The sequence below is a fragment of the Chiloscyllium punctatum genome, chromosome 48 (assembly GCF_047496795.1).
Source record: "Chiloscyllium punctatum isolate Juve2018m chromosome 48, sChiPun1.3, whole genome shotgun sequence".
Classification (NCBI taxonomy): Eukaryota; Metazoa; Chordata; class Chondrichthyes; order Orectolobiformes; family Hemiscylliidae; genus Chiloscyllium; species Chiloscyllium punctatum.
Genome location: NC_092786.1, coordinates 33,731,752 through 33,758,080, shown reverse-complemented (window position 1 = coordinate 33,758,080; position 26,329 = coordinate 33,731,752). Strand labels below are relative to the sequence as shown.

At 41.5% G+C, this 26,329-nt stretch overlaps 1 long non-coding RNA gene across 1 annotated transcript in view; it reads left to right on the top strand.

Moving 5' to 3' along the window:
• The window catches only part of LOC140468876 (uncharacterized), a 415,386-nt gene that overhangs the window by 330,820 nt on the left and 58,237 nt on the right, over positions 1-26,329 (top strand). Inside the window, exon 6 of the long non-coding RNA XR_011955865.1 lies at positions 16,346-16,475. This is a non-coding gene — a long non-coding RNA (uncharacterized lncRNA). The remainder of the gene's footprint in view (positions 1-16,345; positions 16,476-26,329) is intronic.

Below are 26,329 nucleotides of genomic sequence, written 5' to 3'. Positions count from 1 at the left end.
GCTTTAATGTAGCAATTGACCGCATAGTGACTTCCCACTAATCTGTCTCCTGTGGGTGCCTGAAATTTACAAGTAGTTTAAAAATTTAAGGTAGCATCGACCTTTCACTTACAATGAAAAGGCAGTGTCGATACCCAAGTGTAATTGCAGATCACTGTAAACCAGGTGACAAAGTAGACTCATTACATTCTGGCTATGCCCAAACCTCTTGAAGCACATTTTCTCCATCTGTTCCTGAGACTTTCGCCTTGTTGAGACATGGGCTAATAGTAGGGGAATGGGACTAAATCGATCACTGTTTCAAAGAGCTGGCACAAGCATTAGAGGCCGAATGGCCTTTTCAAATGGTTCAAGCCTCTGTCATGTATAATCTGTTCCCTGTTCTTATAGGCAAGTTGTTGATAAGGTTTGTCAAAGATACTCATGTCGGAGTGCTGGTGATGATGGAGCCCTTTAAAGTCAAGGGCAGTTATTTTGGATTACATCTGTTTGAGGTGGTCTTTACTTGGCAGTTATGTGGTATATCTGTTCCATTTTCAGTCCAAGCTTAAATGCACACTGAAACTAGAACATCTGTGATGCTGGGAGCTCATGAGGATCACCCACTCTACACTTCTTGCTTGCAAAATGTTCAGCCTTATCTTTCATACTGATATTCTGGGCTCTCCCATCTTTGAAGGTGTGGATATTTTTGAACCTTCCCCCTCTTGTCATATCTTAAATTGTCCACTATCTTTTGCAATTGGATATGGCAGGTCTGCAAAGCTTGGATCTGATCTCGTTGGCAGCTTGTTCAGTCACATGCACCTTAAACGGCTTGGTGGAGTGGGAAATATGCCATAAGATTGTGGTTGGATACATCTTGCTCCTGCTGATGGCCCACACACCTGATGGTCCCAGTTTTGACTTGCTAGGATCTGTTTAAAATCTGACCCACAGAGCATGGTGAAAGTGCCACACAACACCTTGGAATGTAACCTCAATGCGAAGACAACAGTGCATTTCCACAAAGTGATCTCTCTTACCAATCCTCTGATGGAGTAACGCATGTACTATTGGTGGATTGGTGAGAATGAGGCCAGATACCATTTCCTTTCTTATTGGTTCACCCTGCCACAGCCTGGTGAAGTAATTACGTCCTTTAAGTCAGTACTGGTGGTACCTAGCACACATTGAGGATCTCTGCCACCACCACCAACAACAACCGACCCCATCCTCAGAACAAGGACATGCTGTGCTCTTGCCACCCATGGTGCATTTTTCAAGTGGTTTCCAAACAGAACTGGAACTGATTCATCAGCTAAGCAGTGTTGGTAGATGATAATGAACAGGAGGTCTCCTTGTTAATGTTTGACCTGATGCCATGAGATTTTAAGAGGTCTGGAGTCAGTGGTCAGGATTCCTAGGGCAACTCCTTCCTGACCATGTAATACCATCTCTGGTAGATCTGTACTGTCAGTGGGACATAACCAGAGACGGTGATGGTGGTGTGTGGGATATTGTCATTCTCATGGAGTCCTATGTTACAGATAATGTCAGGCTGTTGCAAATGTGACAAGTCAGGCTCTGTGTGACAAGTCTTTGCAGACTGTGTGTGCTGTTATTGTCTCTGGTGTTTCCATCAAATTATATTATTTTTATCTGTGTAATTATAGAATACAACTCCATAGCTTGCTTGGCCATTTCAGACGACAATTGAGTCAATCACATTATTATCGATTTGGAGTCACGTATAAGCCAGACTAGGTGAGAATGTCAGATTTTCTTCTCGAAAAGACATTAGTGGGCAGGTAGGGGTTTACAGCAATCGAGAATGTTTTGAGTGACACCATTAGACTAGATTTTAATTCCAGATTTATTATTTGAATTAAAATTTCACCATTTAATTAAATGGAATTTGAACCATGTCCATGGAATATTAGCGTGGGTTTCTGGTCTACTAGTTCAGTGAAAATACTATTCCAACAGAAGAACAGAATAGAGCAACAGAAAGTAAATTGGAAGAATGCAGAGACGGTGCAGTATTGTAGGGCTAATGGTAGTTACAGAGAGAGCAACCAGGTGTCATCTCACCATAGATTGGTTTTCTCCTTGACCTCCATTGAGTCAAGACTTTCTAGGACTCTCCTCTGTCAAACATGGTCAGTTGCTCCTTGATTTCAAGAGGACTACTTTCATTTAAATTCTGACATTTACATTTTTATCCACAGCAGGATCAGTATAGACTCCATTATAGTGATGAGCAGGTTGTGGGAGTTAGTTAATAATTCTGTTGATAACTCCTTATAGCTCTCGATTGATGATTGGGAGCAGACTGAGAAGGTGGTAAATGCCAGTTTAGATTTGTCTCCTTTTTAGCTACAACATAGCTGATTACTATTCCTCATTATTAGTTGGATGCCCATTCATAGTGCTACTGGAATAACTTGGCTGAGGAACAACTACTTCGATTGCAAAGATTTTCAGCACTACAACTCATTTTGTAAGGGCTAACAGGTTTTGCTGTGATTTATCCACCTAGCTGTTTCTACATTTCATGTGGGGTGAACCTAATCTGCTGGATAACAGATTGTGGACAGTTTAACAAGAGGTCAATTCAAATCTTTTGCCTGAAGACACTTGGAAACCACTTAACCTTGACTCAGTTAGTCACAAATTGGGTTCCACCATGATAAATTCTGGTGTTGTTTATTTGTTGCCAGTTGCCCACTGCCATTCTTATTGGAAATTAGTTCTAGATCTGCCCAGTACTGCAAAGTTCTGTCCATCACCAGCTGCTTTGGCTCTTTAGCATCCAGCTAGCCTTGTGTTACAGCTTCATTAGAGTTGATAGACCATTGTAAGGTGTGCCTGATGCTACCCCTGGCATGCTGTGTTGTGCTTTGTATTGAAACTGGCCTGGTTTCTTGGCTTGACGGTGAGCAGGAAATAATATTAGGCTAAGCTATTGTCCCACAGCTGTTAGTAGATCTGTTCATCTTGATGCAAGAAAGAGGCATTCAATCGAGGATGCTGCATTGGTGGTTACAGGAATTAAAAACTGTTGTGAGATATCAACAATATTTGTATGCCAATAGTAGTATACTAATGTCCTACCCTGTAATATAATGTAGTAAGTGATTTACCACAAAATATCACATAGACTTGGATGTAAATTGTTTTTAATCTCTTTGTTCTTTAGTACTTAAAGCTTTTTTTTGGCCACATGTTGTATTAATCACTATAAACCTTGTTGTTTTGCCAAAATTAAAGCACTTTAACCTTCAAATTGTTATTCTCTTCCACAAAGACACAGAGTAAATAAAACATTGCTGATGATTGTGTTTGACTCAGATATGAAATGCCAGCATGTAAACAACGGGCATTCATTTCTTGTATAAAAACTAGACATTTCCAGTGGATTTGTTGTTTCAGCATTTACAAAGTGGCTAGTTGAAATAATCCTTGTGCTGCATAAAATACTGCAATCCTAAATAGCGTCTTGCTAACACCTTATCCTTCCCTAAAGTAAATGCTTCTCTTTCGTGATAATCTTTACATATACACAGGTATTGCTTTCCTTTAAAATACAACAAACACCATTTATGGGTATAACTATTCCTGACAGTTTCTAGACCCTTATTTGGAGATTGAAGCTAAGACCTTCAAAACAAACTTCTGTACAAAGTACGTGACGCAGATCTCGTGTGCATTGCCTGAGAGTATGGTGGACGCAGATTGAATTCTAAGACTTGGATGATTATCTAAACAGATAAAAAAAATGCAGAGCTCCTCTGATATGCAGAGAGTGGGATTAGCTGAGTTATTCTTGTAGAGAGCGAGCATGGATATGATGGGCTAGATGAATTTCTTCAATGCTACAGTGCTTTTCCCTGGAGTGTTGGAGGCTGAAGGATGACCTTATAGAGGTTTATAAAACCATGAGTGGCATGGATACGGTAAATAGACAAGGTCTTTTCCCTGGGGTGGGGAAGTCCTGAACTGGAGGATATAAGTTTCGATGAGATGGGACCTAAGAGACAACTTTTTTGGGCAAAGTGTATGCATGGTATGTGTTGCCAGAGGAAGTGGTGGAGGCTGGTACAATTAAACCATTTAAAGGGCATCTGGATGGATACGTGAATTGGAAGGGTTAAAAGCGATATGGGCCAAGTACTGGCAAAGAGGACTAGATTACTTGGGATATCTGGCGAGTTGGACTGAAGGGTCTGTTTCCGTGCTGTGCATCTTCTATGACTCTACAACCTATTCTTAGATTTGAAGAGAATGTTGGAAGTAGGATACAGCATGTTATTATTTGTTTCAATACTTTTTATTTAATACAATTACGATATACATCAATACAATTTACAACATGTGAAATAGAATATGAATGTAAAATTAAAAGATTTAAAGTTAATGCATATATATGTACAGTAGACATATATATTTATATATATAAGGGATATGGTGGTGTAGAAATAATGTCACTGGACTCGTAATTCAAAAACCCAGGTTAATGCCAGGGTTGTGGGTTTGACTCAGTTATCTGGGATGGCCATGAAACAATCATCAACAAACTGAAAACTCATCCGGTTTACAAATACCCTTTAGGGAAGTAAATCTTCTGTATTGACCCCCAACCATGTGGTTGACTCTTAGATGCTCGCATCCAAGCAAACCACTTGGCTTAAGGATAATTAAGGACAACAAATGATGGTCATGCCAATCAGATCTGTATTCCATCAAAGAATTTTTGAGGATGGTTGGAAAGAGGGCATTAAAACAGAAAACATGCAAGATATCTAAAGGGGATGCGGAAGAATGCAGGAAGCGATTGTGAAAAACAGTGGAATCAACAGGAATTATTGCCTTGAAAGAAGCAAAAAAAGAGTTCAGGGATGCCTGGTCGGAATTCAGCTCAGAGCACTTGTGGTACACACAGGCGTCAGTCTCAGATTTATTTGCCATTAAAAAATCTTGGTTTTAAAGATCAGATGTAGGAGTTGCTGATTTAGAAAATAAAGCTTGTGTCAGTAACCTAGGTTAAAAAAGATAGCCAATTAATAATTTAGCAAACAAGTGCATTTAATAACATCTGTGAACACATAATCTAAATAAATAGATTACGAGAACTGTCACAAGACAGCAAGATAATAGTGATGTTTAAGTTCATGTGCCAATGCATCAACACATGCCTTCATAGATCTATATGTGAGAGCATGTACATTTCAATTAACATACTCTGGACAAGCCCAATTAAACCTTAATGCCACTGTAAAAAGGTTTTACTTAAGGAGCATTGTCCTGTGTCCTGAGGAGGCCTGAAAAGGTCCAAGTGTCTAAACAGGAATTGGGTATCTAACATGTGTAAACGAGGAACCTATTTCCTAGCTTAGGTTCCCAGTAGTATTTTAGAAAATATTCTGACCCTTTGTAATTGACTTGCTTTTTATCACTGATTGTAGTTGGTTCCAAAAAGATTAAAACACCAATTACAATTGGTAGCTGCAATGAAGTTGCATTTTATTTTGGGATCGGCCTGAATACAATGGCTTTTTGGTCTTGGGCATTGGGCAATGTGCATTTTAACACCAAAAGATAACAACACTGAGAACCTCGGTGGTTTGCTCTAGAAATCATGGAATGAACTAATGTCAAATGAATCTTTTTTTAAAAGAAAAACTTGGAATGCAGAAATTACTCAGACGATCTCCCCGCTTATTTTGGGAGTACTAATGATTAGGCAGAATTGACGATCCTGTAACTTTTACAGCTATGAAGTCTCACTAGCCATAGAAGGCTGCTAAAAAGCTCTAGAAGTTAGTTTGCATGACAGTGGCATTGCTTTCCTCACCAAAGACCAATAGACAGGATAGCGCTTAACTTCTGGATTCTGTTTCTCAGAAATGTGGCTGATTCAGCATCACTTTTAGCAGTACAACACAAGTTTAAAAATAAACAGGGTAAAGCAGAATCTAATAAGGATGGGACATTTTCATACACACAGCAATTTTTTAGATTTGATAAGGGTTTTCAAGACCTTGAGGAGTTTGGACCAAGGAGCTCAGGACAAACTGTTCACACTCATGTAAGGACCGAGAATGAGAAGGCACAGATTTAAAGTAATTGGCAAAAGAAGCAAAAGTGATATGAGAGAAAACCTTTTCTATGCAGTAGTAGTTAAGATCTGGAATGCACTGCCTGGTAGTATGCTGGTAGCAAGTTCAATAAAAGGCAGTGTAACTGTTTTGTTTAAAAGGAGCAATATGCAAAGTTAAGGGGAGAAAACAGGGGAATGACACAAGGTGAATTGCTTCTTCAAAAAGCTGGTGCTGATACCTAGGCCTTATTCTGCGTTGTTGCAATTTTGTGGTCACTCATTCTGAACCACAATCAGGATATTTTCAAAATGATCTAGCTTAGAAAAGCTGAATAATTGTTTTAAGCAAAATCTTGCTTTGAGACTGATGGTAAATTTAGTGCACGTTTAAATCTACTCAATACCTTCCAGTGTCTTTAACAGTCCTAGAGTTTTACATCTTGATTGAAAATAACAGTTTATAATGATATTAAACAGTTTGTTAATTTTAGTTTATCTGGGTTTTCTAAGCAGTATTCTACACTTGAAGTGATTTGAACATGGAGCACACTCTTATTGAGAACCTTTTCTTCCTGTTGAAAACTTCAGTCAGTCACATATCCTTGATCTGAGCTTTCTAGAACAAGCTATTCAATATTATTCTGCATAAAGGTGAGAATTGCCCAAGGGGCACAATGGGCTCCAAAAACATTCATGACATGTGGAATCTGAGTTCAGGTTGGTTTCATGCCTGCTTTCACAGGACTGCTCCTGGGTGCAGTTTTGGTCAGGGAAAAATTCCTGCCCTTTTGTGTTGCACAAAACAGCAGCAAGTCCAAGTCAGTGCGATGTTCAGTCTTGTATTGCTTATCCATAAAGAAACAGGTTCAGTAGATCTGATGCTGCCGCCTTGTCCTAATCAGCACCAGTGACAAATCTTTTGTTCAAGATGGAACATTTGCTTTAGTATTTATCCAACATACATTACACAATGCTACCTAACCGTGACTTGGCCATTACATCACCTTCTTGCTCTTTCTTTTCAGCTTTTTCTTATTCTTTGTGGGATTTGGGCTGATTATCCACTTGCAAGTTGGTCCGCCTTTGTGACTGAGTGTCTGAATATGATGATCCCTTTATGCAGCAGTTTTTTTAAGCTTCGGAAGTAGAGACTTGCTTTAATACCACAAGATTCCTGTTTGCTGTTGCTGTTCAGGCAGGTGTTCTAAGGAAACGAAGTATAATTACTTAATCCCTTGATCATTGCAAGTGTTGCCTGTGAGGTCTGCTCAAAACATAAAGGATTTTGACGATTGAGCTTTCTGAAGTGAACGACATGCACTGAAGATGGGCACAGCAATCATACTAATTGCTACTGACAAAGTAACACTGAAGGCAGCTCAACCTTCTCTAAAGCTGGCAAAGTTATCAAAGATATTTGCTTATCTGATCTATGTCTCTGTTGTAAAATACATATCTGATTGAGCAATAATAAAGGGTATAGCTAAATATTCACCTGCTCCTTCTCAATGTCAGCACCTCTTTAATTCTGGGTGAAGATCTCCACTGAATGACGAACAGTGAGGTACATTGGCAAAATCGAGTCACGAGTGAAGAAACTGAAAGTTGGCTAAGGAGTGTCAGCTTCGGGGAGATTTGTGGTTATTTTTCCAGGAGGTTTAGCGAGTTATCTCATGCAGTACTCTGCAGTTTGCCACACCATATGTGCACCACATTTCTACAGTACCACTCTTACAGTCACTAGCAACAGAATTACTTTCCACAACCGGATTCCTCTGAGCATTCCACCACTGGCATCACATTCAAAGTTCCACTATGCACCAGCTTAATCACCACCAGTCACAAAAGCTCTTTACAGGAAACACAGTGAGGGAGACATGGAAAAAGAAAAGCATTCAAGGGCATATGGGTGACACTCTGTTGGAAATGACATGTTGCATTCATAAGTATTCTGCTGCCTTCCTGGACCTCACCATCTCCATTAATGACGACCGACTTGACACTGACATTTTTTACAAACCCACCGACTCCCACAGCTACCTGGATTACACCTCTTCCCACCCTACCTCTAATGCAAAAATGCCATCCCGTATTCCCAATTCCTCCGCCTCCACCGTATCTGATCCTAGGAGGACCAGTTACACCACAGAACACACCAGATGGCCTCCTTCTTTAGAGACTGCAATTTCCCTTCCCACGTGGTTAAAGATGACCTCTAATGCATCTCATCTACATCCCGCACCTCCGCCCTCAGACCCCACCCCTCCAACCGTAACAAGGACAGAACGCCCCTGATGCTCACCTTCCACCCTACCAATCTTCGCATAAACCAAATCATCCGCCGACATTTCCGCCACCTCCAAACAGACCCCACTACCAGGGATATATTTCCCTCCCCACCCCTTTCCGCCTTCCGCAAAGACCGTTCCCTCTGCAACTACCTGGTCAGGTCCACGCCCCCAAACAACCCACCCTCCAATCCTGGCACTTACCCCTGCCACCGCAGGAACTGTAAAACCTGCGCCCACACCTCGTCCCTCACCTCTATCCAAGGCCCTAAAGGAACCTTCCACATCCATCAAAGTTTTACTTGCACATCCACTAATATCATTTATTGTATCCATTGCTCCCGATGCGGTCTCCTCTACATTGGGGAGACTGGGCGCCTCCTAGCAGAGCGCTTTAGGGAACATCTCCGGGACACCCACACCAATCAACCACACCGCCCCGTGGCCCAACATTTCAACTCCCCCTCCCACTCTGCTGAGGACATGGAGGTCCTGGGCCTCCTTCACCGCCACTCCCTCACCACCAGACGCCTGGAGGAAGAACGCCTCATCTTCCGCCTCGGAACACTTCAACCCCAAGGCATCAATGTAGACTTCAACAGTTTCCTCATTTCCCCTTCCCCCACCTCACCCTAGGTCTAAACTTCCAGCTCAGTAACTGTCTCCATGACTTGTCTGGACTTGTCCTACCTGCCTATCTTCTTTTCCACCTATCCACTCCACCCTCTCCTCCTTGACCTATCACCTTCATCCCCTCCCCCACTCATCCATTGTACCCTATGCTACTTTCTCCCCACCCCCACCCTCCTCTAGCTTATCTCTCCATGCTTCAGGCTTTATTCCTGATGAAGGGCTTTTGCCCGAAACGTCGATTTCGAAGCTACTTGGATGCTGCCTGAACTGCTGTGCTCTTCCAGCACCACTAATCCAGAAAATGCTTTACATCATCACCTGCCTGATGGAATGTCATTGTAACTGCAGCTACAAGGATGAAGCTATCCATCCTCAGCACTAGACCGTGTTAGAACCCTATCTAAAGGAGAGTGTGTCCTTCCCTAATTCTCAATGTTGCATAACATCTTGTCATTGCTCATGGGTCACACCCCTCCGACTGACTTGGAAAGACTAAGGAGTGACCAAACCCTTGACCGATTTCCTTGACTATGAGTTATTGCTAATCTCTTAACTGTTTGCACTGGACCTGCAGGACTGACTATGTCCCACACCCAGACTTTAATGATAGCGAACCCCTGATCCCGACTACCCTAAGTAGTCGAATGACCATATCCAAGGACCTGGACTAAAAGTAACCCCTACCCTTGACTTGTTATGCTGGGATGCCCTGGCTGATGACAGTTGTTTTTACTTGACTGAGGACTACTTTCATTAGAGGTAAGACCATTTCAGTGATGCAAATGTGTGTTTGCCGTGTAAATGACTGTGGGTGTCACATTGACGTAGCATGGTGCCGTTCAGCAACATGTCCCTCCTCTTAACTGATCACTGCTCCAGACATGATGAGCTGTCTATGTTCCCATCTGCACTAAACAACAAGGCATGCTACAGTACTGTCAGCCCTTCAGTTCCGAATGAGGCAGCAAAAAGGATAGGATAAGGCAAGATGCTTTGAGCATCCAAATAGGCACAAAGTGAGATAGCACAGAAAAAGCTAGCAAATAGTCCTGAGTTATACCATACTTCAATGCGTGACGTGAGTGTCTTTCCATGCACACAATGTACTCGGGCAGCAACATTACAATGAAACTGGCTGTGTGGTCCAAAGTATAGTATTCAGTGGAAAACTGTATTCGGAATGAGTTGGAGATATGCCACAATGACGTGGTGAGGCTGGTGCATGTCTGAATCCAATCTTTGGAAAGCTGGGACAGCAGGACATCATCACCCTGTGGAGTTTGCCCAGAGGTGTCGGGGACTATTGGCCCAGAGGAGCAAGTGGCGAACTGCAGTCGCTAAGTGGCCACTCGGACAGTCGTGTTCAGAATTGTTGCTATTTATTTCCTCTCTGCCATGTGTGGGAGAATAGTAAACGTCATATAAATGAGGCAAAAACAGGCAATACTGAGAAGTTAACTCCTGCAAAAAGACTTTCTGCTGCTCTTTAGTGAGATTCTCATCTTGCCATTCAAGCCTTGGGTGGAAAATTGGACTTTATGTTCCAACATCGGGAGTTTCACTTTACTGATATCATTATTTTTTTTTAACTGAGTCACCATTGCCCAAGTTGTTCAGGGGCTGGGAAAATTCAGCCCTATATCATGGTGTTTATGAATGATTGTGAGTTGGGTCTGTTTGGTTGCTAGCTTCATAAGCAAAGGTGAAAATAGCAAAATCGGTTATAGTACACTTGTCAGGAGAAAGTGAGGACTGCAGATGCCAGAGATCACAGTCAAAATGTGTGGTGCTGGAAAAACACAGCTGGTCAGGCAACAACCTTGGAGCAAGAGAATCAACGTTTCGGGTATTAGCCCTTCATCAGGAATGAGTACCTTTGTAAGCCAAGTTAATTGTTCTTTCAACTATAAAGATAAGCCAACATTTTGCACTTTTTTTTGTACACAATTTGCTCGTGTTTTTATTGTAATTCTGTTGACTTGGCATTTGGAGGGGCAGTTGGGGGAACAGTCATGGGGGAGCTCTTTGTAATCCCAATATCTTTTGTCAGGAACACAGGAATATTAGCACAGTAGATCATTTAGTTTCTCAAGCCTGTTCTGCCATTCAGTTAGTTCATGTCTGATCTGAAAAACAATTCTGTATCCCTCGATAAACTTATCCAACAAAGACTCATCTCAGTCTTGAAAACTTCAAATGCCACAATATCTCTCGCTTTTTATAGGGATAGTGTTCCAAATTTTTGCCATGTTTGGTGTGAAAGAAATCCCTTACCTGGTTCTTATCATATACAAGACTCACTTTCCAGCACTGTTACTGAGTTTGCTTTTGTTTTGGGCTGGGAACCAATAATTCAGCAACTTTGAATGTGCTAAAACAGTTTAAAGGGACAGGGAGGTAGTGCAGTAACAAGAATAATGATTCCAAGGGGGATAACAATTATTTAGCACCAAATGAAGGAGGTCATAGAGTCATAGAGTCATAGCATCGTGCAATTTCCAACACGTCCATGCCCACCAGACATCCCAATCTGACCTAGTCCCATTTGTCAGCATTTGTCCCATATCCCTCTAAACCCTTCCTGTTTGCATACCTACCCACATGCCTTTTAAATGCTGTAAACTGTACCCTCCTCCACCACTTTCTCTGGCAGCTCATTCAATACCGGCACCACCCTCTAAAAAAGAACTTACATCTCAGTACCTTTTCAAATCTATGTCCTCTGGTTTTGGGCTCCCCTAACCTGGGGAAAAGACCTTGGCTGTTCACTCTATAAACCTCGATAAAGTCACCCCTCAGTCTCCGGCACTTCACGGAAATAAAACCCCAGTCTATTCAGCCTCTCCCAATAGCTCAAACCCTCCAGACAACCAAACAAATCAACTATGCATGAAACTGGAGTTTAGGACTAGGGTTCGTGAGAGGACGTATGGCCGCAAACAAAAATAAGTGACAGGAGGTCGCTGAGAGCTCTATAATTTAATAGGCTGTTGGAACAGATGTTGTAATAGGAACCAGTTTTTGGCAAGACGGGAGAACACCTTGGAGAATAACTTGTAAATTGTTTCCAAATCAGTAGACATGAGAGTTGTGTGGGAGAACCAAAAGTTTTTAAGTTGTAGTTACATCAAATGGAGTTTAGGGTGGCAAGACATTTTGCACAGAGGCCACAGGTAGCACTTAAGAAAGTGTTTCCCTTACAAGCTGTACTCACAGGTATTTTGCAGCTCACAGAGGGTTGCCTTGTGCAACTGCCTCTTTCTTGATGGCCTAGCTGTACTGTGCTTTCCTTTTTCTTCTGAGGAGAGTTGAGGAGTCTCTTTCAAATAGCAATATACACAGCATTTGAGGTGCAGAAACACACCCATGCTCTTCAACTGTAGTGGACAGCCGAGCTCCTCAGGTCTGTCAAAGTAGCTGAAGCATGATTTCTGAAATGCCAACTCCAAATTCCATGATAATCAAGGTTACACTCTGTGCCTCATCCAATAGATGTTAATCTGGAGCTCTAGGCAATTGAACCAGGACCAAGATCTGTTTCACAAGTGAGTCCAACATGCCAAGGAATCAACAGAAATATGTCTGCGTTGTAAACAGCACTGGTATGGAGAACATACCACAAAGTATGGTGACCTTTGTTGTTCCTTCACAGGATGTGGGCATTGCTTACAAGGCCCTTGTTTATTACCCATTAGAATTGTTCTTGAGAAAATTGACTGGCTTTGAAGGCCATCTCAGGGGACCCTAATTAGCATCAACCATATTGCTACTCCTCACTAGCAAGTACTTCCATCAATGAAAAGTATTTGTTATCATTGAGTACAAGCCCATTGTTGAGGAAGTTTATTGCTTTGTAAAAAGGTGTATGTGTGGCAGTGTGGTATTCAGTCACTAACATCCTGTCACCCCCTAAAGGTGCACTGCAAATCATGGTCCATAGGGAAGTGTATGCATTGGTCAACTACTGCATCAGTGTCAGGGCTAATGTTGTAAATGTCATCAAGAGCAGGTTGAAATAACTCTCAGGCACAAAGGCCGAGGACTGCAGTAACTTTTATCGACACTGTCAAAACTGTGCCACTTAGAGTCATAGAATCACATGCACAGCATCTATATTGTCTCACAGCATTCTTAACTATAGTGCATTCCTGAGCTCAAAGTGAAACGTTTTTATTCATTCATGGGACATGGGTGTTTCTGGCTATTTATTAGCCATCCCTAATAATCCCAGGGTCAAGCGCAATGCTGTGGCTGTGGATCCAATGGTAGGCCACACCAGATAACGATAAGAGATTTCCTTCACTAAAGGACATTAAAGAAACAGATGGTTTTGACCACAACCAATAATGGTTACATAGTCACCATTATGCTAGGTTTTGAATCCAGATTTTTATTAAATTCAAATTTCATCATCCTATTCAAACCCTTGTCTCCGCAACGTTCCGCCTGGGTTCTGAATTATTAGTCTAGTGATGTTATCACTTCACCACTGTCTCTTAAAAAGCTAAAAATCACACAACACCAGGTTATAGTCCAACAGGTTTAATTGGAAGCACACTAGCTTTCAGAGCGTCGGTCCTTCATCAGGTGATAGTGGAGCAACGCTCCAAAAGCTAGTGTGCTTCCAATTAAACCTGTTGGACTATAACCTGGTGTTGTGTGATTTTTAACTTTGTACACCCCTGTCCAACACCGGCATCTCCAAATCTTAAAATGCTGTTTTTAAAATTTGTATGGATGCTTGTATCTGTGAGGGGGTGCTGGATGCATCCACTGCTGTCTGATGGTCTGCAACACTCCACCACCACCCTCTGTCTTCTACCCTCGAGCTGAAGGAAGGGCTCCTTCAGCTCAAAGGTAGAAGACAGATGGTGGTGGTGGAGTGTTGCCTTTCAGACTGAAGGCCTGTGACCAGTGGTGTGCCACAAGGATCGATGCTGGGTCCACTGCTTTTTGTAATTTATATAAATGCTTTGGATGCGAATATAGGAGGTATGGTTATAAGTTTGCAGATGACACCAAACTTTGAGGTATAGTGGACAGCGAAGAAGGTTACCTCAGATTACAACAGGACCTTGATCAGATGGGCCAACAGGCCGAGGAGTGGCAGATGGAGTTTAATTAAGATAAATGTGAGGTGCTGCATTTTGAAAAGGCAAATCTTAGCAGGACTTATACACTTAATGGTGAGGTCTTGGGGAGTGTTGCTGAACAAAGAAACCTTAGAGTGCAGCCTCATAGTTCCTTGAAAGTTGTGTGGTAGGTAGATAAGACAAATGAAGAAGGTGTTTGATATGCTTTCCTTTCTTGGACAGAGCATTGAGTTTAGGAGTTGTGAGATCATGTTGTAGCTATACAGGGCATTGGTTAGGCCACTTTTGAAATATTGGATAGGATAAATAGACAAGGCCCTTTTCCTGGCATGGGGGAGTCCAGAACTAGAGGGCATAGGTTTAGGGTGAGAGGGGAAAAATTTAAAATGAACCTAAGAGGCAACTTTTTCATGCAGAGTGCATGTATGGAATGAGCTGCCAGAGGAAGTGATGGAGGCTGGTACAATTACAACATTTAAAAGGTATCTGGATGGGTATATGTATAGGAAGGGTTTAGAGGGATATGGGTCAAGTGCTGGCAAATGGGATTAAATTAGGTTAGGATATCTGATCGGCATGGATGAGTTGGACCGGAGGGTCTCTTTCCATGCTGTACATCTCTATGACTCTATTTCCCCTCCTCTTCCTCAACGCAGAGAAAATGAAGGGAAATGCTGAATGGCCATTGCATTGTCTCTCCTGTGAAATAGTTTCAGGTGATAGACAGAAGCCAAAAACCCAGAGAATGACACTTAAACAAACAGCGAGGTTTAGCTGAAAGTAATAGCACCGAGTAAATGAATTGATTTGAGCAATTTCACGTTCCAAAGAAGACTCCCTTTAAGTTCATTCTCACTGCCTGCAGCCAATCAATGATCATGGATATTCATTAAATGTACCAGTGTTGTTTTCAATCTGTCGGTCTCAAGCAGTGAGAGCAGGAAATGGAATAACTGTTAACAGGTAACTTCTGCAGGCAATTGCCAAAGACTGGACAAAGAGACATTTTGGATGCACACATCTTATCAAGTTAGACTGAAAGTACCAAAAAGTGACATTTAAATTATGAGAAGTTCTAGTCCAGCATTTATCAGTTAGAAACTGAAGAATGGTGTTGAACATTTTTTCTCCAAATTAGTGCTTGAATATAGCTCTGAGTTGTGCAATTTCAGGTGACTATGGAATTATTCAAAGTGATATGCTTTTTCCACCATAATTTATTAAGTGAAAAATGGGACTGAAAATTGTAGCAATCATAAATTACACTTACAGATGTGTATTAAGAGTCTAATAGAATAAAAGGATTGCTGGATCAGTCAAGTGTCTTAAAGTAGCTGTTAGTTTTAAACTTATGGGTCTTGCATAAAGACGTCCAAACCTGAACCAGTTGCAGAAGAAATGTATGTAATCATGGAATATATTGAACTTACAATGCACCATTAATACTGAGTCAAGAAAAGCAACATAATAGTGACATAAATATTTATCAGCAAATGAAAGCCTAATGGAAAATATAGTCCCTACAAAAGCAAACTTTCACATCTTAATGCCACATGGTTCATGAATTGTTTAAATTCTTATGGCTTTGTAAAATAGTCTATCTTTACTTTGATTTTGTGATCTATATTAACAAATTTTTATAAGATGATATTTTAATAAATTTCTTTGATAGCCTGTTATTTTGCAATCTTTTTACAAGAAGCATCAGGATGGTTCAGCAGAGATAATTACTTGTAAAGTTTGTCATTTTCTAAAATTACTGTAACTTCAGCTCATTTTCAATTAATTTAACCTCATGACAAACTTTTGTAAGTGGTTTGCTATATCCCCAGTGATATTCTAACTTAATTCAACCTCATCTTACTCCCACATTCACCTTTTCAACCTAAAGTTTTCTTAGGAATTATTGATTTAAAAATAATGAATTGTAAATCATTTCTAAAAAACTACCTTAATGGATGGTTAGACCATTTGCTCTCCAAATCCTTTCAAGTCTGTGTTACTTAGACCTAAAGGATCAAAGATAATGGCTATGCTGGGGGAAAAACCTGAATGGAAAAGGGTAATATATCTTTGGGGGGGGGGAGGGGGGGGCAGTATATCAGTGATACAAGTAAGAGTGTGGTTGAGTAAATCAGTAGCTACAGGAATATTGTGTTAAATAGAACACCAAAGGCTAGATAGCTGCAATTATGGATGTGCAGATGTAAGTTAATTTGACAATAGACCTTTTTCTTCCATTGAGCCAGATACATAAGGAAAGTGGAGACAAGCAGGTGAAGTGACAACCCCAGGACTGGAGGTCAGCTCCATCAGGAGGAGTGGGAAACGTGCAGAAAACAAGACATCCAATCGTCAGCACCAAGATGGGCAGGCAAGGTGAGAACACAGACAGAACTAGATTCATTGGAGCTGATTGAAATTGGATCTTACTCTATGACCGAGATAAGAGCTCGCTGGTTGGTGACTTTAAGGTTTTCTTTATTCTTAAGTTTTACCATAGTATACAAAATAGTGGTAAAGGTAAGAAAAGCTAAAGAGGAACATAATTATAAAACTAATTAAAATTCATTAAGAATTGGAGTTTGGATGCTGTGCAGCATGTGGGAGCTCCTGGATACCATTGTGATCCAAAGGAATCACGGCTGCCATATGCTAACAGAGCATGAAGATGTAACTGGAAGTGGGTACGTTCCTTGGATTCCTTGTGCCAGAAGCCAGTCACATTACTTGGAATAGAGTTTTCTAATTGGTCAGTGGTCAACAACAAGAGTGTGTGACTGTGAGTGAGACAGATAAGGGGACCTAGAGGACAAAAGAGCAGAAGTGTCACTTTCTGCAATTGTCCAATAGGTTTGAAATCATCTAAACTGTTTGGGTGAAAGCCAGGCTGCAAGGTTGATGAGCAAACTGACATTGGCACTGTGGTCCTGCTCCTCGGATGCTGCCTGAACTGCTGTGTTTTTCCAGCACCACTCTAATCTAGAATCTGGTTTCCAGCATCCTGCAGTTCTTGTTTTTTACCACTGTGGTTCAAGGGGCATAACGGTAGCTCAGTGATTAGCACTGCAGCCTCATAGCGCCAGTGACCCAGGTTCAATTCCAGCCTTGGGTGACTGTCTGCGTGGAGTTTGCATGTTCTCCCCGTGTCAGCGTGGGTTTTCTCCGGTGCTCTGGTTTCCCCCCACAGTCCAAAGATGTGCAGGTCAGGTGGATTGGTGCATTAGTCAGAGCGAAATGGGTCTGGGTGGGTTACTCTTCAGAGGGTTGGTGTGGACTTGTTGGGCCAAAAAGCCTGTTTCCACACTGTAGGGGATCTAATATAAAGCTATTCAGGGTAGAGGGAGCAACAAGAAATATAGTAAAAAGAGTATAGTGAAGGGGATTAACACCATTCTCTCCAGCAACGAATAAGAGTCCAAATGACTGTGTTGCTAGCCATTGCAAATGGCAGGACACCTGCTCAGTGCTGGAAAGGAAGTTGCAGTGAGATAGGAGGATACAATCGTCATGATCCACCTTGGTAGCCATGACATAGGTAGAAGTAGGAATCAAGTTCGTCAGGGACGTTATAAGGATCTAGGCTCAAAATTGAAACTAAATTATTACCTGAGCTACATGCTAATTGGCATAGGGTACATAGTTAGAGGGCCAGATCGATGATAGATATGGGAAAATGGTTCCTTGTTCATGGGCCATTGGCACCCAAAATGGGGTCTCTGTTGGGCCAATGCTGGGGCATGTTCTTAAAAATTGCATAACTAAGGAAGTAAAGAGGGTTTTAAATAAAACAATAGAAACAAGGCATCAAATGTAGAATGGTGTGGAATATAAACGAGTTCATACAAAGTAAGAGAGGGAATTAGTAGTATTGAAATGATCGTCAGAAAGTGGCAGAAAGTGACTGAGAGGAAAAAAAAACTGAATGTACCAACAATTGTAACTAGATAATGACAAAGTTGCCAAGGTGACAATTCAAGAAGGCAGCTTACCATCACCTCCTCAAGGGCAAATAAGGATGGGCAATTAATGCTAACACGGCCAGCAATTTCCACAACAAATTGATTCACCCCCAAGCCAAAGCTTTGGGTGCCCAGATTGATGACAGTTTAGGATGTGAAAATTAAGGCAAGCTTTTCCATGGGCTAGTATCAACTACCTCAATGAGCTGGCTGGTTAGATGGAAGGAGTGTGGGATGGAAGTAACAGAGCATGAAGGTTGAGGAATACTGAAGGGATAAGGAATTGGTAGGGAAGAATGTCAAAGAGTGCAGGAGTGACAAGAGTCATGAGAATTGAATGGAGTGCAAGAGGCTTAAATAAAAAGAATCTTTAAAAAAAGAGCAAAGCTGAAACTGGATATGCTTGGGTCTAGAAAGGCAGCCAGAAACACACAAAATGAACTTGGAAAGTTTAAGTTACAGTCTAATTACACAAAATTAGGGAAAAGCCACAAGCAGCATGCTTATTCAATCTGGAATTACATAAAACCAACCTTCTGAAGTGTCCTAATTGGTCAATTTAACAGCATTTCCTGTTTAGAGTATGTACAATCAACAATCATTCAGTTCAAAAAGAATAAGCAGAGCTCCGTGTATAACCATGGATACTGATTTTCTTTTCATATGGGTGTAACTCCAAATTCAAGGTCCCCAATAGAAAGTTCCTATGTTTACCGTGACAACAGTTATGGATATGGTTGAGTCATAGAGTCATAGAGATGTATAGTGTCGAAATAGACCCTTCAGTCCAACTCATCCATGCTGACCAGATATCCTAACCTAATCTCGTCCCAATTGCCAGCACTTGACCCATTTCCATCTAAATCCTTCCTATTCATATACCCAACCAGATGGCTTTTAAAAGCTGCAATTGCACCAGCTTCCAGCACTTCCTCGGCAGCTCATTCCATGCACGCACCAGCCTCCGGGTGAAAAAGTTGCCCCTTAGGTCCCTTTTAAATCTTTCCTCTCTCACCCTAAATCTATGCCCTGTGGTTATGGACTCTCCCACTCCAGGGAAATGATCTTGTCTATTTACTCTATCCATAACCCTTTTGATTATACAAACCTCTCTAAGGTCACACCTCAGCTTCTGATGCTACAGAGAAAACAGCCCCAGCCTATTCAGTCTCTCCCTATAGCTCAAATTCTCCAACCCTGTCAACATCTGACAATCTTTTCTGAATTCTTTCAAGTTTCACAGTATCCTTCCGATAGAAAGGAGACCAGAATTGCACAAAATATTCCAAAAGTGGCCTAACCAAAAGTGTCCTGTACAGTCGCAACTTGATGTCCTAACTCCTACCCTCCCCCCTTCTCCCCCCACTCCACCCCGCCGATGGTCTGTCCAGTAAAGGAAAGCATGCCAAAAAACTTCTTCACTATCCTATTTACCTGTGACTCACTTTCAAAAAAACTATGAAGCTGCAATCCAAGGTGTCTTTGTTCAGCAATACTCCCAGGACCTTACCATTAAGTGCATAAGTCTTGCCCTGATTTGTTTTTCCAAAATGCAGCACCTTACATTTATCTAAATTAAACTCCATCTGCCACTCCTCGACCTATTGACATATCTGATCAAGAACCCGTTGTACTCTGAGGTAACTTTCTTCACCATCCATTACACCTCCAATTTTGGTGTCATTTGCAAACTTACTGGTTTTATCTCCTATGTTCACATCCAAATGATGAAAAACAGTGGACCCAGCACCAATCTTTGTGGCACACTGCTGGTTACAGGCCTACAGTCTGAAAGGTAACTCTCCACCACGACCCTCTGTCTTCTACTTTGCTAGTTCTTCATGCACTCCATGTGATCTAACCTTGCTAACTAGTCTACCATGAGGAACCTTGTTGAATGCCTTACTGAAGTCCATATAGATCATGTCCACTGCTTTGTCTTCTTCATTACTTCTTCAAAAAAAATCAATCAAGTTTGTGAGATATGATTCCCCACGCACAAAGCCATGCCCACTACCCCTAATGAGTCCTTGCCTCTCCAAATACATGTAAATCCTGTCCCTCAGGATTCCGTCCAACCACTTGCCCACCACTGATGTCAGGCTCACCGTACATCAGTGGAAGTATGAGTACATCAAGAAGGCAGCCTGAAACCTTCCTGCTGCCATCCCACGTAGCAGGCTGTGGCAAGGTTGGCAGCTCAGCCCATTAGGTCTCTTCAGGATTACTTACTGTGGTCTTGGGCACCTTACCTGGCTTGGGCCCACCATCACCTGGGAAGACAGCCAGATAAATCCATGTGACGTTTCAATGGGTAACCCCTGCCCTCCTTTTTGGGCATTCTCTAGCAACTATCACCCTACCAGAGGTCTGCCAGTGTTCAATACCGACTCCAATCAAGGAGACCTGTCTGCTTTGCCTGGCTTCCCTCGATCACACTTTTCCCATTTTGAGGGCATCCTACCAATGACAATCCTGTACTGTTGTCTTGCAACCATAACATTAGCTTCCAGCAGCTCTGCTTCAGCTACTGACTTACCTTGCCTCTGATATGGCAGGCAAGTCTTGGGGCAGTGTCCAAATTGACACCGTGAATTATATACCATCCTAGATCCTGTCACTGACTAAAGCAACGTTAGTTTCTGCTTTATGACAAGGCCTCACCATCACTTGAAAAATCAACCATTGGTGTCACCTTTATTGAGACCAAATTTTGTCATGGGCTTTGTATTGTGTGACTGCCTGGTTAACACGATGCACAAATTTCAGTTGTGTTGAAGATTGGAAGGGTTTAGAGGGATATGGGCCAAATGCTAGCAAGTGGGATTGATTAATTTAGGAAATTTGGTTGACATGGAAGTGTTAGACCAAAGGGTCTACTTCCATTCTGTACATTTCTATGACTCTGATACTTTATCACTATAACATTATCATTGAAGATGGAATTTGAAGAAAGCTGGGCTCCCCAGAAATATCTGGATAATAATTAACAATCTTGCAAATGGAAAAAGTACAATTCTTACTGTGATAAACCAACAAGGCACACACAGAATCATTTATTCATCTCCTCATGGAGCTTGTTGAGTATGAGTTCCCATTGTAACCAGAAATGGCCTGCCCTGTTAGATCCCCTCACATGAGCCACTCTCACTTGTCCTCTTGTGGTGTAGTGGTTGTGTCCCTACTCCTGGACCAGGAGGCACTTGCTGAGGTGTGTCTCTGAACAGAAAAATAAGTAAATTTTAAAAAGCAGATCCAACCCATAATGGGCATTGTTTGTAAATGCTCAACTGGATACATGAGTGATTTTATTGGTGGTAGTTACTAGTTTAAAAAAATCATGATGGTTTTGGTTGTGTGTTAATACATTTCTGGGAAAAGGTGAATGCAGGTCTAGAGTTGTTTGTCCCAGGCTGGGACTAGCTGATATATGCCACAAGCAGTTGCTCCATTTTGGTTAAAAATCACACAACACCAGGTTATAGTCCAACAGGTTTAATTGGAAGCACCCTAGCTTTCGGAGCGACGCTCCTTCATCAGGTGATAGTGGAGGGCTCGATTGTAACACAGAGTTTATAGCGAAAATTTACTGTGTGATGTAACTGAAATTATACATTGAAAAATTGATTGTCTGTTAAGCCTTTCATCTGTTAGAATACAGCGATCACTGTAGTTAGAAATCACTGTATTCTAACAGACGAAAGGCTAAACAGACAATGTATAATTTCAGTTACATCACACTGCAAATTTTCGCTATATATTCTGTGTTACAATCGAGCCCTCCACTATCACCTGATGAAGGAGCGTCGCTCCGAAAGCTAGTGTGCTTCCAATTAAACCTGTTGGACCATAACCTGGTGTTGTGTGATTTTTAACTTTGTACACCCCAGTCCAACACCGGCATCTCCAAATCATGACTCCAATTTGGTTTTCAACAACAAAAGATGTTCCTTACTAGCCAGGCTTCCTGAGTTATTACACTTACATTACATAACATGATTTATTCAAACCAAACAAAGCAAACTAAAAGTATCAAATATTCAAAGGTAACCTTTCTTACATTTTCTATTTTTCTACAGAGCCAATTCTGTTCCAAGAATAAAGCAGTCCACAATTGCTTGTCTAAATAATCTAATGTATATAATGACACTGAGTTAAAAGCTGCTAGTGCAACCTCATATATTTTTGATCTGAAGTTCTCCAATATCTGAAATACTGTGCTTTAAATTTTAAAGTCATTATCTCACAAAACTAATAATCTACCAATCACAAACATTTCAATACTTTCAATTCTTGTTGGAGGACCCAGGATTGCTCTTCCTCCACTTTCTATCTGTTCTAATCTTCAGCTAACCCAAATCTATGATGTGGAGGTGTCTGTGTTGGATTGAGGGGGACAAGGTCAAAAGCCACATGACACCAGGTTATAGTCCAACAGGTTTGTTTGAAATCACAAGCGTTCAGAGCACTGCCCCTTTGTCACCTGATAAAGCACTCCGAACGCTTGTGATCTCAAATAAACCCATTGGACTACAACATAATGTCTTGGCATTTTTGACTTTGTCCACTCCAGTCCAACACCGGCACCTCCACATCATGGCTGTCATCAACACCACAAATTGCCAGGTCAAAGTGGACAGGATCTTGAAGAATATCGTGCATATCGACACAGGCATCAAGTTTCTGCAACTCATCTGACAAACACTCCAAACACTTGTGATTTTAAATAAACCTGTTGGACAACAACATGGTGTCATGTGGCTTTTGGCCTAACCCAAATCTAGATGAATTATTTCAGTGTTCATAGTGAGCGGCACGGTGGCACAGTGGTTAGCACTGCTGCCTCGCAGCGCCAGAGACCCGGGTTCAATTCCCGCCTCAGGCGACTGACTGTGTGGAGTTTGCACGTTCTCCCCGTGTCTGCGTGGGTTTCCTCCGGGTGCTCCGGTTTCCTCCCACAGTCCAAAGATGTGCAGGTCAGGTGAATTGGCCATGCTAAATTGCCCATAGTGTTAGGTAAGGGGTAAATGTAGATGTAGGGGTATGGGTGGGTTACGCTTCGGCGGGGCGGTGTGGACTTGTTGGGCCGAAGGGCCTGTTTCCACACTGTAAGTAATCTAATCTAGTGTAGACAGTTGGATTTGCCAGGAAAGATATTGCATCTGTGCTGACATCAGGTCAGACCATTTTATTTATGAAAGTCGGGTATTGCCTTAAGTGGACTGTTGTCCCAGCATACTTTGCATGATTCTACTCCATACTCAAGATATGTTCATGTCTCTTCCTTCATTTTTCTCTTCCCATGCTACATTGTAAATTAAGTAGATAAAGCTTTTGCTTATATCTGGTCCCACAGCAATTTTTCTTCCTTCTGAAGTATATTGCTAGTCTCTCACCAGAGGCCATAGTTTGAAGGGTACCACTCAAATATGTACGGATGATCAAAGAACATTTGCACTGTTACCACCTGCCACAGAAAAGATTTACAGGTTTTTGATCAAACTATTTGGCTACATTATTCACACACATTTCATGGTCCACAAGACCTGGAGAGGAACTGAAACACAGTATTGGCTCCAAGGAGGAGATATTCACAGCACAACATGGCCTTGCTGATGATCTTTAAGAAGTGGAAATTTTTTCACAATTTACTCAATGTTTTATTTGGTTGTGTTCTCCTTCTCAAATCGTTTGTTACCAAGTACCAAAAAGATTATTACCTCTGTCTGAGTGAAGATGGGATTCTTGAGCTTGATTCCAAAATGATTGTTAGAATGCTACATTACAATTACAATAGTTGTGTCTGCCAAATAAGCTGTAATTATATCTTTGTGAAATCTCTGGTTCTTAATTCAATTGATTGTTGAATGACTGTGGCTTTAATTTCAAAATTAACACTCAAATCCTTATCATCTAGCAATGAATCCTGAATCTTAAAACTCTGATTGTGCTGAATTATGTTCAGTATATTTCAAAAGGTTTGCTTTATAAGTGGCAAAAACTGAAAATAAGTTAACATAAACAACCTCTAAACTTAAACTGAGGTTCACCATCTCCTGCACACAGGTAGAACATTGTGTTTGCAAGCTAATGATCCAGATTTTTTAAAAATGAAATAAATTCCAAATGTGCGGATTCTGCTTTTGATGCACTTGTTACTCAGAATGAGGGGAAATGAGAAAAGGATTTTATGTGCTTTAATGGAAATTATTAACAAAAAAAATCATAATTTTCTAAATAGATTAGCACCTTTTATTCTCTTTAGAAGTTATGTGCAATTAATTGTCATATGGATAATTCTGTTTGAAAATCAGACTGACTATTACACACCAAACAATTCAGGACATAGACAAAGACCCTTTATTCAAGAGGTAGAGGTGAATTGGTTGTAACACCCCATTAGTTTCAAATTTGTTTTTTGACATTATGCTGGAGACTTTTAGTGAAATGAGTTAGCTTGCAATCAAATCTTTATTGTACCTATCAGAGATCTTGCACATATTTCCACAAAACTGTGAGCTTCTTTTGACGAATACTAAAATCAATCAGTACATTTCCCTCTGGTCTTGTCAGTGAGAAGGTGGGTGTGAGTTTAAAGCAGGGAAAGGCGCTGCTTCCAACTCACTGAGACTATGCTGCAAACAGTTGAACCTGGCAGGAAATACATCCTTATTAATTATGAATGCCTGTTAACTAATGTGTTTCTATGTTCAAAGTTAAGCTTCTAAATCTTTGAAGCTATTTTACGTTGCTTTAACAATTTTTTTAGTTGATCTTTAGATATGTTGTTAATTTTTGGACAGTACTGTGATTGAAATTGTTTCCATTTATTTTTCCCCTATTTCTTGCCTGTGTCTAGTGACAGTCTTTATGCTCCCATGCTGTTATTTTCATCAGGAAATCCCTGCAAACTCATCCAAATTCTTACATATGGTCCTCAGCAGTAAGGGAGAAAGAGTCCATTAAAAGGCTGAACAACGTAGCTCTGAGTCACAGAAAGTATATTTGGATAGGGATCAATCGTAATAAAGTGGGGAGTATTATATGTCAGATGATCTCAAATAGATAGTATTAACCTGCTTTAGTCTCAGGAGGGAATCATTTTGTTTTTGTGACCGTGTTGTCGGCTGTGTGTAACCTGGCCAGACAAATGAGTGCAATCAATGCGAATCTCTGTCTTGTTTGTCATGATTTGTATCTGTAGCGATGCTCAGGAGTTCAGAAATTAAGGCTGGTATTTTCCCATTTTCAGACTAAATCTCAAAATGGAATAGTTTGCAAAAGACAAAAAAACCCAGCCCACAAAGTTGGGAAAGCCTCCAGTAACCAAGTAGCTGATTGATTGCCCGTGAGTTTTCTACTGGCTTTTGGTCCCAGACAGGGAAATCCTGGCCACCAAGAGTTGCTGACCAATCAGAGGCCAGCAGTTCTAGAACTCAGCAGTGTCACAGTGGAGGAAATGGCTGCTGTCAGTACAGCAGCCCCCGAACATCTAGGATGGAGGACCACCCACAGAAGATGTCAAACTATTGCTGGGATACTGCAGGGTGTGACTTACAGTGGGACAGGCGCAGAGGGATGAAAAGCAAGGGCAGAAGGGGCTGGCTCTTAGCATTCACCACCCCTCCCTTCTGCCAAATCCTTCCTGATATCTGACAATTTAATGTAACTGTCATCTTTACAGCAATAGGCTAGGATCTTCATCTATCCCGATGAAGGACTTTTGCCCGGAACGTCGATTTTCCTGCTCCTCGGATGCCGCCTGATCTGCTATGCTTTTTCAGCACCACTCTAATCCTGAGTCTTCATCTATCCCTTCAGTTTCATAGGTCCAGCTCAATTAGTTGGCATTGTTCCAGTGTCTCAGTGCATCCTCCATCTGTGGTGATACAACATCTGTCATCTAGAGGAAATAGCATTGAGAATGCATCCTGCCCATCCTGAGGGCTGTGTCGTCTTCATTTGGAAGCTGTTTGGCAGCTGTTTGAAGTTGCTGTTGGTCTTGGGCTAGAAGGGTTCAGAGGGATATGGGCCAAGTGCTGGCAAGTGGGATGAGATTGGGTTGGGATAACTGGTTGGCTTGGACGAGTTGGGCCAAAGGGTCTGTTTCCATTCTGTACTTCTCTATGATTCTATGACTCTATATCATGCAAAGATCAAGAGCCCCCATAGTACCACTGCTCCTCTCCTCCAAAATGACTGTCTGGCCACACTAGTTGGGTAGCACACTACTTTCTCATATGGTCCAGGAAGGATGAGGCCCTGGCAGTT